General features: G+C 41.7%; 1 long non-coding RNA gene across 7 annotated transcripts in view; it reads left to right on the plus strand.

The window, feature by feature from the left end:
- Window positions 1-599: 599 nt before the first annotated feature.
- LOC120854883 overlaps window positions 600-18,162 on the plus strand; it is a 95,947-nt gene continuing 78,384 nt past the window's right edge. For 3 of the 7 annotated variants that reach the window (XR_005719092.1, XR_005719094.1, XR_005719093.1), the window contains exon 1: window positions 600-938. This is a non-coding gene — a long non-coding RNA (uncharacterized LOC120854883). The remainder of the gene's footprint in view (window positions 939-18,162) is intronic. The other 4 variants (XR_005719096.1, XR_005719095.1, XR_005719099.1 and 1 more) reach the window with 2 other exon arrangements.

The following is an 18,162-nucleotide window of genomic DNA, read 5'->3' on the forward strand; positions in this document are numbered from 1 at the left end:
GAAAAGAGCCATTTTCTAACAGTCTCAGAAAAAAGTCTCATTGGTTTGTGCTCCCTGAAACACGGAGGCCAGGGCTGGGCAATACTCTCACCACCTAGGAATGAGCCATTTGCTCCAGCAAACAGGAGCCTCACCCCAAGAATATAAATGGAGGGTAGAAAAGAGGGTAGCTTCCCAGAGATAAACTAGATAACTCTTTCCTGGAAAAAGCGAATGGGTGCTAGGAAGTAAAAATCTCAGAGGTTTCCCCTGCAACCTTATTCCTTTAAGCTAATAATTTTCCATTTGTTTCATGCAAAATACAACTAGAAAACATCCATCAGATCCAGAGGGAGAAAGAAAGAGCAGTAAAAAGGACATTTGAAAATCAAACTTTAAAGAAAAAAAATTTTAATGACGTTTGTCCCCAAGTCCTTTTCTTTACCCAAACAAGGACCCAACTACAGTAGCTGCCGTAGCTCAGGTGCCATATGGCAGAAAGAGAAAAAGAGAGAAGCTCAGAGAGAAAGTGAAAGTGAAGTCGCTCAGTCATTTCCGGCTCTTTTCGACCCCATGGACTGTAGCCTACCAGGCTCCTCTGTCCATGGGATTTTCCTGGGCAGAGTACTGGAGTGGGATGCCATTAAGTATCTACACCTGGGCCCAATCAGAGTGAAGAGCAAGGTGGAAGTCCGGCGGAAGGCGGAAGTCAACAACAGCAGCAGGGCGAGGCCTGGGCCACTTTGAAGCGGCAGGCCTTGGAGCAACGGACCAGGTCAGCTGCACGGAAAGGAGAGGCAGAGCAAGGGGCCAAAGCTCCAAGCCTCTCCCCCCGAGTGACTGCCAGTTGGTCTTTAATAGTTAAGCCAAGAGAAAGAAAGAAACCATGAGTCTCCCAGGGAACGGGTCTTTCTAGACGCCATCATTCTGCTTACTCACGACAGGGCGCCAGTCTTGAGGTGAGCGTTCCTCTTCCTTGGAAAGGAAGGAGAGGGTGGGGGCTTACCTTTCTCCCACAGGTCTGCGCGGTAAGAGTTGGTTATTAAGCAGTGAATGTGGGTAAAGTGAGAGAAGAGTAAAGAGAAACAGGAAGATAGGGACAGGCCTAGGCTGGATTCTGGCAGAGCCCCAATCTTTAAAGAAAAGGTAGGTTTTCTTTTCCTTCACAGGTATTGTTGGTTTTGGTTTTCAGAGTCCTTGAAAGTTAAAAGCAGTCTGGACACAGGTTTACCTCCTAACCCCCGATTAGCAAACCCAGGGGACTCAGACTGCCCTGGAAGCTCACGGAGGAGGTTTGTAAATCGGGGAATCATCTTTTGTGTTCAAGCTGAAGATACAGTAGCCCAGACAGATGACATAGAACACTAGTTGCATTTTTCTGGGTTTGAGGAGGAAGTATTTTCCTTTTGGAAACCTCATTTGGCCATTTCAAACCTCTTAATAATGTATAAGTTTGAGAAAATTACCAAATAAATTTTTGTCAGAATCCTGCCACAGATTTCCAAGTTAGCAGTTTTGTGAAGTACTAGGGGAGGAGCAGCTGTAGAATGAAAAAGGCACTCATTCTTGGAAAGGAAAGAATTGTTTGGAGTCTGTTGGTTTAGTGCCAGCAGGGTCAGGGGACTATAGACCTGAGGCCTCAGAGCTGAGTGTGTTTCTAAAGAGGACATGGTGTCTGATCAGGGAGAAGAGTTGAGAATGAAAACTGATTGCTCATCAAATCCAGAGTCAATTACATGGAGACAGGACATACTCTGGTGATCTGTTGAAATCCTAGGGCAAGTTATTTTGAGGCCAGGATGGCAGGAGGAAAGGAAGTTGATTAACTGCTGCCCGCCCTGTCACCCACATGCTTTGCCAGTAGTGCTCTACATATACGACCTCTCTTTGCGTCTGTGCACGTGTCCTTAGTGGCTCAGTCGTGTCTCTTTGCGACTCCATGGACTGTAGCTGCGCCAAGCTCCTCTGTTCGTGGGATTATCCGGATGAGAACACTGGCGTGCGCTGCCACGCCCTCCTCCAGGGGGTCTTCCCGACCCAGGGGTGGGACCCAAGTCCCCTGCAGCTCCTGCATTTGGCAGGTGGATTGTTTACCACTGCGCCACCTGGGGAACCTGATGAAAGTGAAAGAGGAGAGTGAAAAGGGTGGATTAAAACTCAGCATTCAGAAAGCTAACATCATGGCGTCTGGTCCTGAATCGTTGTTGCTCAACCACGAAATATGCTAGGATTCTTGGCCTCTGGAGGAGAATTCAATCTGGGGCCAGTGACAAGGCTTGATCACTCAGAGCTTTTGTGTAATAAAGTTTTATTAAAGTATAAAAGAAATAGAGAAAACTTCTGACATAGACATCAGAAGGGGGCATAAAGATTGCCCCCTTACTAGTCTTTAGCCAGATGTTATATAGCTACTAGCATTCTGCTAATTAGAGAAAGGAAATGTTTCCAAACTCAGAGACTGGGCACCAGGCCCCACACCCACAGCATGCATTTTGAGAGAACATTGGCACCAGGTGAGTCATCCTGGGCCATGAAATGATTGACATGAATCTTGAAGAAAGGTAGGTTTCCAAGTAAATATATAGTTTCATTAACATAGATTAGGAGAACAATGTGTGAGTATAACATACAGGTTTGTCAAGTGGGTTCTAAGTCTTAGGTGGAACCGATTTGAAGAAAGACAGAGTCTAAGATAAATACATAGTTCATTAACATAGCTTAAGACAAACATTTCCATAAGAAAAATGCATTCTTAGCTCAAGGTTTGAGAAAAGTTAAGGTGGAGCCAGGTGTCATCATGGTAACACAGAATTTTAAGAGAAACCTCTTTTTAAATTTGTTTAGAGAAGGGGGAAAAAAATCTAACACTTGTTTCCACCTGCCGCTTAAGAGAGAGATAAAAATGTCTTGAAGCCTGTTTCGTCCCTTTGGAGACCTCCTGGCCTTCCTGCCTGTTACACTCTCAGTCCCATCACTTCATGGCAAATAGATGAGGAAACAATGGAAACAGTGACAGACTTTATTTCGGGGGAGGCTTTAAAATCACTGCAGATGGTGACTGCAGTCATTAAATTAAAAGACGCTTGCTCCTTGGAAGAAAAGTTATGACCAACCTAGACAGCATATTAAAAAGCAGAGACGTTACTTTGCCAAAAAAGGTCCATATAGTCAAAGCTATGGTTTTTCCAGTAGTCATGTATGGATGTGAGAGTTGGACTCTAAAGAAAGCTGAGTGCTGAAGAATTGATGCTTTTGAACTGTGGAGTGGCAGAAGACTCTTGAGAATCCCTTGGACAGCAAGGAGATCCAACCAGTCCATCCTAAAGGAAATCAGTACTGAATATTCATTGGAAGGACTGATGCTGAAGCTGAAACTCCAACACTTTGGCCACCTAATGCAAAGAACCGACTCATTTGAAAAGACCCTGATGCTGGGAATGGCTGAAGGCAGGAGAAGGGGATGACAGAGGATGAGATGGTTGGATGGCAACACCAACGCAATGGACACACGAGTTTGAGTAAGCTCTGGGAGTTGGTGGTGGACAGGGAAGTCTGGCGGGATGCAGTCCATGGGATCGCAAAGAGCCAGCCAATGACTGAGTGACTGAACTGGACTGAACTGAAAATCCTACAAAGAAAGGGCTATTGTTATCATTCCTACTTTAGAGAAAGTCAAGGCACAGAGAAATCACATAGCTTGTTTAGAGTCAGAGCTTCTTGGAGATGGAGCTGGGAGTTAGAACCAGGCAGTTCCTGGTTTGCAGAGTTGAAACCTGAAACTACTCTGCTAACCAAACCTGAGGTTGGCTGGGGGCTAGTGTCAAATTTAACATCAGTGAGGCCACACACCTGTCCATACCCAGCAAATCTTTCCCAGTTGGATGCAGAGTTTTGGTACCTTGGAGTGGCTTGCCTGAGGGTGACAGACTATTGGAGGAGTTTCACGTGTGTGGTGAGGTGAAGTCATGTGGGGTGAAGAGAGGAAAAAAGAGTGATTCTTACTTTGAAGAAGAGAGTGTATTGAATATTTCATACAGGACACCAGGAAATCAGACCTTCATCTTCCTTTCACCCTCTGTCTTGCCCTCACTGAGCACACTTAAAGAGAAAATGAATTCCGCCCATTGAAAAAGGGCAGACTGCAATGAAAAACAACTTTAAAGATATTTCAGTATATAAAGCCTTTGAGCTACATCACTGACAATGGTTTACAAGTCTATTTTCCACTTGCAGTTGTGCTGAGCAGACACTTCGGGAAGTGCGGCAGTAATTCAGGCTGTGGGCTGCAGCATCATCTGCTGGGCATCCCGTCTGTACAAGAGCGGGTTGTCCTAGACAGTCAGGTGCAGATTTATCCAGACACGTCGTCTGCAAAATGGCCAGCCAGGAGAGATTGAAAAACTCTTTTCCTCACCCTTTTTGCTAAGTATACAATACTAAGAAAGCAGATTTCCTAGCAAAGACTTTTCTCTCACCCCCACCCAAAGAAGAAACAAAACAAACTTTGAACAGAGGAAAGACAATACAGGCTCTACGTCCATGTTTCAGTGTCAGCGCCTGGCACTTGTTGATTGGCAACCTTGAGCAAACCCTCTGAATTAGAAAAGATTTCATTTGTAAAATGGCTTGTGGGGGCAGTTAAAGGAGATAATAGCCATTATCTTCTTATGCTACATAAAGACAGCTGATTTTTTTGGTTGTTGTTCTCCTTCTTATGCTATATAAAGACAGCTGATTTTTTTGGTTGTTCTCTGTTCTGAGCAGCACTTAGCATAGCAGTGGCACTTAATACATGCTGCATGACTGAACATGTGACTGACTATCCACTGAAAATGACATCTAGGGACACAGAGCTAATGTCTTCTTAATTATTTCTTCCAAAGGAAAAAGCAAAACAAAAGCTCTCCCTTTCAGGCTTTCCTTCTTTCTAAGGTGATTTCTTTCCATGACTATTTTCATGTCCACTTTCCTATTAATAGTTATTTTTTCAAAGACTTTTTCAGTTTGGGGTTTTTTGTTGTTGTTGTTGTTTCCTACATCCTATGTCTTCTGTTTCATTGGCTTATACCCTTGTTTTGTAATAAATCATTTTCACCAAGCTTCCTAAAAGGACAAATTGAAGATAAATTTTTCAGTGGTTTCATGTCTGACACATCTGCATTCTAGTGTGCTATTGATAATTAATTGGATTGGTATAGAATTCTAGGCTGGAAAAATGTCCCCTTGGAATTTTAAAAATGATTCTCCAGTGTTTCCTATTATTTCTTGTATTACTTATTAAAGAAAATGTAAGTGAGTGTAGGAAAGAAGATTAATAACAACAGTAACTGTACCACCCGGAGACAACCCAGTTACCATTGTGATGTCTACCTTTTTCAGGACACACACACACACGTACACACTCACAAGGTCATATTGTATATTTAATTTCACATCATAATTGTTTAACTTTATGTCATTTTATCCTCATGTCATTATATATAACTAAATTACTTTAAGATCCTTTTCAATCCTAAGGATCAAAGATTCTATGATACGTTAAGAAGAAATTGTGACATATGGGATGGTTCAGTAAAAGGAGCAGACAGTTGAGGAGTTGGTTTCATTGACGCAGGAATGAAATAGAATTGTGGCAAAGGAAAGATAAGGTTAACTACCTGCCAAGTGCTTTTCATTTAGGGGTACAGAAGGTTCTCAGCGAGTATATAGAAATCATAGACAGGTTACAGATGAGGCTCAGTAAATCATCTGAGTAACCTACAGTCAGGGAAAGCACAGTAGGATGGAGAAAAGAGTACAGCAGGACCTCCTGGAAAGAACACCATGTGCAGCCTTTAGGATGAAAGGGGGTTACATATAAGCAAAGTGCTCAAGGTCCTGAATGGGAGACAGGCAACCAGTGCCAATTTCAGAGGCCTGCAATTCAAGATGACAAGCAATAGATAACAGAACAGAATTGCCACCTAAACACAGAAAATCTTTGTTGCTGTGAGGACAGAGCCTACGTGGGCTTCAGAAAGAAATGGACAAGGAGTAAAGAAGAGGAAGACAAGAGAAAATAGAGCAAGTAGCTAGGGATGGAAAAGTGGGGTTCAGAGATGACAGCTCCTACTGAAGATGAGAAGGTTGCAAACAAGAAACACTTCTGTAGCAAAATTATCTTCCTGGAGCTGACTTCCGGGTTTTGTGAGTGGTCCCCATTCCCTCTTCTCACTTTCATAGCAAGAACAATGAAAGGTTACAGTGAATTACAAAGTAGCAAGAGCACGAGAAAGCAAGAAAAACTATCAACATTTTGATAGTCTGAATTTGTCTAGAAACCAAGCACAGACAAGGGCATGAGGTAAAAATAACAGTGGCAAGTGAAGACTGCACCCTGTGACTCAGAAGAGCCTGGCCCTGCAGGAGAGAGGAGGGGAGGGGAGCGGTGGGGGGGCGGGGGGGGGTAAGAGACACCTACCCAGGCCCTTTGTCCTACGTGGATCCTTACCTCAAAGGTTTATTAGTAAATGCTAAGACAGAGTAGAGCATGCCCACACCGCGTGCATCCATTTATGGAAACTTCATCACTCCTTTCCCCATGGCCTTAAAGACGCCCTGTTGGGCAATGAGGCAATGGCTGAAAGCAGACAGACGGTCAATGAAATTGTTGTATGTGAAGTAGGCTTTAAGAAGGCATATAAACAGAAAGGTTCAGTAATTAATGCACTCTGGCAACTGTATTTTTCATGCCTCCACTAAAATTTTGACAAAGAGGAAAAATTGTAAACAACTTCTAATATGAAAGGACAAATTGCTTTGCACTGAATCAGAAGAGCAGGAAGCAGCACACACTCCTTTTTTAGTTCAGGAAAGCTGCATTAGATCATGCTGGTTAGACTCAGACCTGGATGGTCCTTGTAAGTCACGATCCACTGGGGAGATGCCTCCACTCTCCACGTGGAAGTTGGGGAATTGTTAGTTCTTAACATGTTGTACTAATAGAGCTATCTTCTGTGGAATGTAGAACCCAAGAGACTTCAAAAGAAGCCATGAATTTGAGTGAGGGAGGGAATCTAACAGAAAACAGAAGGAAAAATTAGAAAGTATTTACTTTGTGTTTTCCTATGTTTCTATGAATTGAGATGAAAGAGCAAATAAGCTTCAATACAGAATTATTTTAAATGATCAGACTTACAAACAAGCAAACAAACAAAAAAAGCAAAGCACGATCACTCACTCAGGAACACTGAAAATACAATAGTATATTAAAATCTATGTTGACAGCAGTAAAGAGTAGAGGTGATATTAGCAAAATAGGGATCAATGATTTCAGAGACTAACTGTAGTGGAAAAAGATAACATGATAAAATCTATGGTGAGAAATACATCATAGGGAGAGGCCAGGTGTTAGAGAAGCAAAATGCGAATGGCAGTGCTGCTGGGAACAGCCAGGAGGAAAGGAAGTAGGGCGCAAGAGCAGAGAACCTCGGTGCTTAAGAACGTGGGCTCTGTGTCAACAGACATGGGTGTAAACCTGGGTAGCTCGGAAAAATTCAGCTATTTTAAGCTTTGGGTTTATCATCAATAAAGTGGGGATACTATCATTCCTTCTTGATAAGGTTTCAAAATTAAAGCATTGTGTCTGACACCAAGGAAAAACTGCAAATTAGCTCAATTTGTGAAAAAAAGATTCCCACCTAGACATGTCCTGATTTGTATTTAATTTCAAGGTGATTATTGTTTCTTTGTATTTTCTATTTGTTGATTGAGTAGTGACAGATTTTTTTCCCCCCTAAGGATTAAGGAAGAGGTAAAATCACACAATTAGGAGAATAGGAAAATATGATGTTATTTTCAAAGGGATAGAATCACTCTGATTTCAGTTTTCTTTCCCAAATTAAAGAATAGATGATGATGTGCCAATATTCATGGATTTTTTTTTTCTATTCATCTTTGTCCAGATTTAATTGGAATAACATGAATACGCACTTAGATTTCTAGAGAGACTAATCGGAGTTGTAATTTTGTTCCCTCAGCCCACTCCAGTCACTGTGTCCTATAGAGCTGTAACAAAAGACTATAGACTTCATGACTTAGAAGTAACAGATACACAACTATACATAAAATGGACAAACAATAAGGACCTACTGTATAGAACAGGGAACTATACTCAATATTTTATAAGAACCTATATGGGAAAAGAATCTGAAAAGCATATATATATATATATATATATATATATGTACACACACATACCCATATCTGAATCACTGCTGTGCAACTGAAACTCAGATAACACTGTAAGTCAATTATACTTCAGTAATAAATAAATAAATTTTTAAAAGTTCAAACTTAAAAAAAAAAAAAAAGGCAAGTTTTTTATCTTGTACCGCTGTAGGTCAGAAGTCCTACCCAGGTCTCACTGGGAAAAATCAAGGTGTCGGCAGGTCTGGGTTCCTTCCAGAAATTCTAGATAAGACTCCATTTCTTCTCGTTTTTCAGCTTCTGGAGGCCTCCCCATCCCTTGGATTGTGGCCCCCTTCCTCCAACTTCAAAGCCAGCAACAGCAGGTAGAGTCGTACATCATGTCCCTCTGTCTCCCTCTCCTGCCTCTCTTCCCCCTTCTAAGAGCCCTTGTGATGATATTAAGCCCACTGGATAATCCAGAATAACCTCCTTATCTTAAGTCACCTTTAATTCCATCCACAACTTAATTCCCGCTTGTCCTGGGCAGTAACATAGTCACAGGTTCTAGTAGTAGGATGAGGAGGCAGTCATTATTCTGCGTATTAGTCAGTGAATAGGTTCTATTGGTTAAAAGAAGCATTTTGAGCTCTATCAGATACATAACCTCTCTTACTGAGAAATGCGAGATGGATTCTGGGGAGGATAAACACCAACACCATCTATTCACTGTTTGAGTTTGTTCATTTTATTTTTAATGAATTAGTACAGCATCATGGTTTAAAAAATGGAGTATAAAACAATTCTCCAGTGTAAAATCTCCCTCCCAGGGCTGATTCCCACATCTGTGGCTTCCAAATTCTACCCACTTAGGGCTACTATCGGAGAAGGCAATGGCACCCCACTCCAGTACTCTTGCCTGGAGAATCCCATGGATGGAGGAGCCTGGTAGGCTGCAGTCCATGGGGTCGCTAAGAGTTGAGCACGACTGAGCAACTTCACTTTCGCTTTTCACTTTCATGCACTGGAGAAGGAAATAGCAACCCACTCCGGTATTCTTGCCTGGAGTATTCCAGAGACAGAGGAGCCTAGTGGGCTGCCATCTATGGGGTCGCACAGAGTCGGACACAACTGAAGCGACTTAGCAGCAGCAGCCGCAGCAGGGCTACTATTGCTATGGGGCTTCCCAGGTGGCGCTAGTAGTAAAAGAATCCACTTGCCAATGCAAGAGATGTGAGAGATACAGATTTGATCCCTGGATTGGAAAGATCCCCTGGAGAAGGAAATGGCTACCCACTCCAGTATTCTTGCCTGGAAAATTCCATGGACAGCAGAGCCTGGAGTCCATGGGATTGCAAAGAGTCAGACATGACTGAGTGACTGAGCACACACACTATTGATATATTCCTATGTATATTATACCATTTGTGCAAATTCAAGTAATTACAAATACATCTATATTTCAAACCCATTTATTTTTACCTTGAAGTTTTCATACTTTATACTATGATGATTTTATTGTGGAAAAAACACAACATGACATTTACCATCTTAACCATTTTTTAGTGTGCAGTTTAGTAATGGTGTTGCTGTTCAGTCGCTAAGTCACGTCCAACTCTGTAACCCCATAAACTGCAGCACACCAGGGTCCTCTGTGCTCCACTATCTCCTTGAGCTTGTTCAAACTCATGTCCATTGAGTTGGTGATGCCATCCAGCCATCTCATCCTCTGTCGTCCCCTTCTCCTCCTCCCCTCAATCTTTCCCAGCATCAGGGTCTTTTCCAGTGAGTTGGCTCTTCACGTCAGGTGGCCAAAGTGTTGGAGTTTCAGTATCAGTCTTTCCAATGAATATTTAGGGTTGATTTCCTTTAGGATTGACTCATTTGATCTCCTTGCTGTCCAAGGGGCTCTCAAGAGTCTCTCCAGAACCATCATTCAAAAGCATCAATTCTTTGGCTCTCAGCCTTCTTTATGGTCCTGCTCTCACATCCATACTTGACTACTGGAAAAACCATAGCTTTGACTATATGGACCTTTGTTGGCAAAGTGATATCTCTCCTTTTTGATAAGGCTGTCTAGGTTTGTCATAGCTTTTCTTCCAAGGAGCAAGCGTCTTTTAATTTCATAACTGCAGTCACCATCTGCAGCGACTTTGGAACCCAAGAAATCTATTTGCCAGGAAGTAATAGGACCAGATGCCATGATCTTAATTTTTGAATGTTGAGTTTTAGGGCAGCTTTTTCACTTTCTTCTTTCACCCTCATCAAGAGGCTCTTCGGTTCCTCTTTGCTTTCTGCCATTAGAGTGATATCATCTGCATACCTGAGATTGTTGATATTTCTCCTGGCAATCTTGACTCTAGCTTGTGAGCCCAGCATTTTGCATGATGTATGTACTCTGCATATAAATATAAATCAGCAGGATGACAGTATACAGCCTTGATGTATTCCTTTCCCAATTTTGAACCAGTCTGTTGTTTGTGTCTGGTTCTGTTGTTTCTTGACCTACATGCAGGTTTCTTAGGAGACAGGTAAGGTGGTCTGATATTCCCATCTCTTGAAGAATTTTCCACAGTTTATTGTGATCCACACAGTCAAAGGCTTTAGTGTAGTCAAAGAAGCAGAAGTAAATGTTTTCTTGGAATTCCCTTGTTTTGCCTGTGATCCAGTGATTGTTGGCAGTTTGATCTCTGGTTCCTCTGCCTTTTCTAAATACCAGCTTGTACATCTGAAAGTTCTCAGTTCACGTACTGCTGAAGCCTAGCTTGAAGGACTTTGAGCATTACCTTGCTAGCATGTGAAATGAGTGCAATTGAATGGTAGCTTGAACTTTTTTTGGCATTGCCTTTCTTTGAGTTTGGAATGAAAACTGAGTTGACACTATTATGGAGCCAATCCCCAGAATTTTTTCATTGCAAAGCTGAACTCATTAGCTATTAAACAGCTCCCTCCTCTCTCCACCCTCAAGCACCAGGCAACTATCATTCAGTCTCTGCTTCCATGAATTTCACTACTTTTGATACCTCATATAGGTAGAATCATACAGTGTCATTTTGTGGCAAGCTTATTTCATTTGGCCTAATATCATCAAGACTCCTCCATGTTGCTGCATGTATAAGAATTTCCTTCCATTAAAGGCTGAATAATATTCTATTACATTTTGTTAATTCACCCTTGGATGGATTTGGGGGTTGCTTCCACCTCTTGGCTATTGTGAATTGTGCTGCCATGAACATGGATGTGCAGTGTGCCATAATGTTTTCATTTCATGATTGTTATAACTTCGAGATCTTTCCACAGTATGTGCAGAGAGCTTTTCTTTCTTTTTCTGAAGAACAGTATCATAGTCATAGTATTTTGTTATATTGATGGACTAGTGTATAGTTAACTAACTCCATGCTGATAAACATCTGTACTCTTTCCACCTAGTAGAGGTTTCAAGGTGAAAAATCTATTTATATGCAACTTATCTTTCTTAGAAATTAACAGTAAGAGATTCCCAGGTATTTTGACTAAAGTTCTTTGATAAAATTAAAGATATACTCTAGTTGTTCTAGAGATGAATAAAATACTGAATTCAAGATTAAAATACTGAATTCATCAAGATTAAAAAGTCTTGATGGTAAGCACTGGATATGTTTAACAAAATATTAAATAAAACAATTGTTATAATATGACTACATGACTAAACACATATTTCAAAAATAGAAATTAAGACACATGATACTAAATAGTGATTTGAAAATAATCTGAATTAAGGAGTTCAGACATTATAACAAATACAAGAGTGTACTTTTAAAAAGATGAGGAGAACTAAGAGTTTGTTAAATTACTTAGTCTATGTAGACAAGAATCAAAGTCCTTATGTTTTTCTTGTTTTTGACAATTTAAGAAACATAAATGAAAACATGTCAACATAAAGATTAGCAGTAATATAATTTAAGATTATATGAATGCATTACAAGTTATCAGAGAATAATGATGTATCTCCACTCGAAATTTATGGAGGAGAAAGAAAAGTTAAGAACATTGAGAAAATTATCAAAGAAAATAGAGCTAATAGGACAGGCTATAATAGAAATTCAAACACAGGAGCAGGAAACAACACAGTCCTTTCAGTAGGCAGAGTTACAACTGAAGGAGTTAAAAGAGTGCAGTTAAAGGAAATCTTAACCAAATAAATAAAAATTACCTAAATTGGAAAAATAAGGAAACAAAACTCAAAACTGTCAGTGCTATTAGACCTTGAGAAAAGAAAATTGCAAATATCATATTTGAGAAAAGAGACAGAACATTTTACCGGATACAAGAGGACTAAGGGCTGAGACTTGCACCTCCTCCAGAATCATGGAAGCTTATTTCTGGGTGAAACTTTACATTATCAGCCAGATATAGGAAGATCCATGATATCTGTCCTGGAAAGAGAATGCGTGGATATGAACTGGGAAGGACACAGATCAGACATGTGAAATGCATGTACCCCTAAAAGAAATGCAAGAAGAAAATTATTTAAGGCCCTGCTGTGTTTTCTTCATGCACGAAAAATGGCATAAGGATTCTATCACCTCAGAAAAAAATCTGAATGGGTATAAAAGTAACCTCTAAAGTTAAATGTTTTTTTTTTTTTTTTTTTAAAGCATGTAAGACACACTTTTAGGAGAGGACACATTTTTAGGTATTCACTCTGAGAGTCCAGAATAAAATCACAAAAAAGAAGTTGACTGGTAGCACGGATACAGTTAATTTGCAAGGAAGAAAGGAGGTTGTAAAATGTAAAGTGAAAGGCATGTCTTTTAATGTGTGTGTGATGATGCTATGAAAGCAACCACAATTAACTTGTTGAAAGCTGGGGATTCAAGAAAAATTTATGTAGAAGAGGAGCAGATTTATTATATTCCTATTTCAGAACTAAAAATGACTTAAAAATTCCTTATGACTGCTGTATTAGAAAATAAAGGCATAAGATAATGCATAAGGAATAATGAAAGGACAGAAAACAAATCAGTCTCAAAAAGAAGCAACAGTGTCAAAATCATTCTGTCTTCTCAAAGAGTAGAAACAAAGGCTTGGAGATCTGAATCAGATATTCTTATTTGTGAATAAATTTTATATGTATAAATAGAAAAAATAGATAAAGAAATTCAAGAAGAAATATAGAAAAGTATTTTTGAAATAGAAGGTATTCTTGTTTATAGATTTAGCAAAAAGGGGAAAGGAAAGACAGAAGGCAAAGAAAAAGAGTTTTAGACATCTGAGCATAAGAAAACAGGCTGTAAGATAAAAAATAAATAAAGCTTTCAGATGGCACAGAAGGAGAATCTACAGATGACATGAGAGGCCACCAAGCACAGGTGGGAGGAAGGGGATGAGATTGGATATGTGAGGAGACACTGTGGCATCCATGGCTTATACGATGAGCCAGGGCAGAGGCTCAGGTGAGCTGAGCCTGAAATTATAATGATCTGATCTTGCAATTTATCTATTTCTTTTTTCCCCCTGGAAATGCTCTAAGCACCAGAAACTGGAGTAGAGAGAAATTGGGATGAGTTACCAACACGCCACTGGGATTTCCAACAGAACAGGAGGATCTCAAAATAATTTGGCCACTGCTCCTTGTATAACCCACTTCATTAGGATTGATGGATCAGGTTGCCAGGGCTGATGGTTCCTTCCCTCCTGTCTCTGTTCCCTGAAATTTTAGAAATGTTCAGCCTCCGAAGTCATCAGAATAGGCACCTGGCTCCTTGGAATGATGATTGGGCAGTATCCCAACCTGAAATATCTCCCATAGTCTCTCAAATCCCTTCAGAGGTTCATCATTTAGATCCAAGAGGCTGCTTTGCTTTCCTTCACAGATGTTCTTCCTGTGATTGAGGAAGGTCCCCTCTAACCTGACCAAGCCCTCCTTAAGACTGTCTCCTTAAGACCAAGCCTCCTTAAGACTGGTATAAGTTATCTTAATGTCATTCTTCAAAGAAACCATACTATATACTCTTCACAGCACTGTCACAGCTAGAAATATACATATATATAACCTCTGCACCACCAGGGAAGCCCATACATATATTATACACACACACATATATATATGTGTACATAATAGGGGGCTTCCCAGGTGAAGGTAGCACTAGTGGAAAAGAGCCCGTCTGCCAGCTGACGCAGGAGATTTAAGAGACGTGAGTTTGATCCTTGGCTTGAGAATATCCCCTGGAGGAGGGCATGGCAACCCACTCCAGTATTCTTGCCTGGAGAATCCCATCGACAGAGGAGCCTGGCGGGCTATAGTCCACAGGGTTGCGAAGAATCATACATGACTGAAGTGACTTAGCACGCACATATAGATAATAAAGTTTAAAATTTTGCCTGACTATCAAGAATCATATATATTTCATCAGTAATGAATCTTCAAAACAAAGTACTCTGTAATAAATATAGACTCTGAGAATGAATGAGTGAATGAAAATCTAAATAATAACCTTGAAGCAGTGGTTCTCCAAGTGTGATCCCTGGAACAGCACTATCTCTGTCATCCTAGAATTTGTCAGAATGCACATTCTCAGACCTACTAAATGAGCCCAGCCATCAGTGCTTTAACAAGTCCTTCAGATGATTTTGATATGTGTTACAGTTTAAGAACCACAACCTTAAATTTAAGTTTTAATCAGTTTCTGCTTAAGGGGAGGGGACACAGACTCAAATGCCTACAGGAATAATGAAAAGTTACATAAACAGATGACATAAAGGGAACAGGTATAAAACAACAAAGAGTGGTGTGGACTGTACCAACATAGGCAGGGAGACCACATGGCCAGCCTAGGAAGTGGTCTGTGAGTGACATCACCAAGATGGCAGAATAGGAGACCCCACTCTGGTCCCCCGACAAAGAACAGCAGTCAGCTATCCAGGAATAATGGAGAAGGAAACGGCAACCCACTCCAGTATTCTTGGCTGGAAAATTCCATGGTCAGAGGAACCTGGTGGGTTCCAAAGCCCATGGGGTTGCAAAGAGTCAGCCATGACTGAGCACATAAGCACATCCATGAATGAGGATAGTTCATTCATAAAGAGAGCACAGGGTTCACTTAAGCTTCAACAACACAGTGGGGCAACAACCAGGGAATAACTACACAGAATGGGTAGGAAGAAGAGTTTCATTCTGCCTGTGTCCCCCCATCAGCCCCAAGAGAGAACTCTCCCTGGAAAAAGAAAAGCGAGGGGAGTGGCCAGCTTCCCCAGACTACTGGGGCACTGCCACCCAGAGACAAGCATACTGAGACATCTGGAGATAGCTAGGAACAAAAGAGGGCAGGCTGTCAGTATCAGCCACTTGCTGGGAGTTCCCAGTGGCCGCCTCTGCGGAGAACCCCATCAGCCTTCATCACTGAGAATCTCAACAACCTTGGTGGGTGCTGTGGACCCCCACAGCTTTCACCACTGAGGGTCTTGACACGGAGCTCAGGAAACTGCTCTGCAGAGGAATACAACAGCTCTGCCACTGAGGAAGCCGACAGCCAGCACAGCCGATACAGATGCCCCTGCAGCTTTCACTGCTGAAGGACCCCCAGATTTTAGCATTCACAGACTCCAGCTGCCGGAATTCCTCCCTGCCCGCTGTACGAGAGCCGAGGCCTGGGATCCGGCCCAACCTCTCCACCTGCAGCCAGCCTCAGCTTCTGCAGCTCTTGGCATGCACAGTGCCAGTCCAGGACCATGCACTTGCTTCAGTGCTCAGAGCCAGATCTGTCGCTGGCCTGCATTACCAGTGCCCACAGGTAACACCTGAAGCCACTCACACCTGCATGCCACCAGCCCCAGACCCTGTCACTGGCCTCCACTGCTATGTTTACGTCTGCGGCTGGCCTTTGTAGCCCCACAAGTGTACACCGACAGCCCTGGCCCCTGTTGCGTCTGTAGTTGGCCTCAGGCCCTGCCAGTGAGTGTGTCTGCTGTCAACCCTGCCATCACACAGGCACCACAGCGAACCCTGCAGCTGAATGCATGCACACCGCGGGCTCCAGCCACCCCTGCAGCCTGCCCGTTCCCACCACACAGAACCTGGAGACACCATTTAGGATCCCAGCAGTCCTTGCAGCCATGGAAGAAGCCATGCAGCTCTTGCTGACAAGAATCAAGCAGTTATTGATGTTGGAGACCCCAGCGACTTGAGCCAACAAGACAGTACACTCCCCTGCGCCCCGTGCCACCACTCACTCACCCACTTCGCACCCTTCACAACAAGACTCAGGGCGACAGCACACTCCAGCATGGCCCCACTGACCAGGGAAGGTTTTTTGTTATCAGAGTCAGCCCACAAAGTCTAAAAGAGCTGAGTGCTTCTTCCATGTGCAAACAACTACACAAGGCCACAAAGAGTCAGGGGAACATGATACCACCAAAGGAAAACGATGCATGTTCAGTAACCGACCACAGAAAATGGATATCCACAAATTTCCCAACAAAAAACAAAACAATTGTCCTAAAGAAGCTCAGAGAGCTACAAGAGACACAGATAAACAATTTGACAAAATTAGGAACAAAATACAAAAACAAATCAGAAGTTCAATAAAGAAAAAACATGAAAAATCACCAAATGTTTTAGAACCGAAGAATACGATGATTGAGCTAAAAAATGCAACAGAGAGTTTCAATAGGAGACTCAATCAAGTAGAAGACAGAACCAGTGAGCTTGAAAACAGGTAATTTGAGATTGCCCAGTCAGAGGAGTAAAAGGCAGAAAGAATGAAGGCCCATAGGATGTGTGGGACAAAATCAAGCAAAACAATGTTCACAATATGGAAGTCCCAGATGGTGCACAGAGAGAAACAGTTTGCAAGCTTATTTAAGGAAATAATGGCTGAAAACTTCCCAAATCTGGGAAATGAAATCGATATCCAGGTGTATGAAGCTCAAAAGTCTCTAATCAGGTTCAACCTGAAGACTTCACTGAAGCACTTTATTATAAAACTGCGAAAAATAAAGATGGAATCTTGAAAGCAGAAAGAGAAAAGAAGCTCATCCCATACAAGAGAACCCTCCATGAGTCTATCAGCAGGTTTCTCAGCACACACCTTACAGACTGGTGGCAGAATACACTTTCTTCTCAAGTGCACAAGAAACATTCTCCAAGGTAAATAGTATGTTAGGATATAAAACAACACATTTAAGAAAATTGATTAAAATCATATTATGTATCTTTTCCCATCACAATAGTTGCTGTTTTTCAGTTACTGTGTCATGCCCGACTCTTTGCAACCCCATGGACTACAGCACGCCAGGCTCCTCTGTCCTCCACTGTCTCCTGGAGTTTGCTCAAATTAACATCCATTGAATCAGTGATGCTATCTAGCCACCTCATCCTCTGCTGCCCCCTTCTCCTTTGCCTTCAGTCTTTCCCAGCATCTGGGTCTGTTCCAGTGAGCCGGCTCTTCACATCAGGTAGCCGAAGTTTTAAAGCTTCAGCTTCAACATTAGTCCTTCCAATGAATATTCAGGGTTGATTTCCTTTAGGACTGACTGGTTTGATATCCTTGCAGCCCAAGGGACCACAATGACGAAAAACACAGGAAATTCACAAATATGTGTAGGCTGAACAACATGCCTCTGGAGAGTGAGTCAAAGATGCTGAAAATGACAAAAAATATCTCTGGACAAAGAACAATGGCAACACAACATACCAAAATTTATGAGATGAAACAAATGCAGTTCCAAGAGGAAAGTTTATAGATAAATGCTTATATGGAGAAAAAATACAATAGATCTCAGATGTTCTTGCCAGACACAAACACACAAAACGTATATGTAAGAGATGATGGATATGTTAGTTTCATTTCTCATTGGGAAGGCAGCGCCGGTGGTGGCTGCTCTCCCTGCACTGGCTCCATTATGGTAATCATTTTACAACACATGCTTCTATGAAAGCACCACACTGTATAGCCTGAATATATGAAACTTTTGTTTGTCCAAATATATAAAAATTTTAAAAGTAAGAAAGAAGAATTGAGCTGCTATTCTGCAAGA

Source organism: Oryx dammah, unplaced genomic scaffold (genome assembly GCF_014754425.2).
Source record: "Oryx dammah isolate SB20612 unplaced genomic scaffold, SCBI_Odam_1.1 HiC_scaffold_27, whole genome shotgun sequence".
NCBI classification, from domain to species: domain Eukaryota; kingdom Metazoa; phylum Chordata; class Mammalia; order Artiodactyla; family Bovidae; genus Oryx; species Oryx dammah.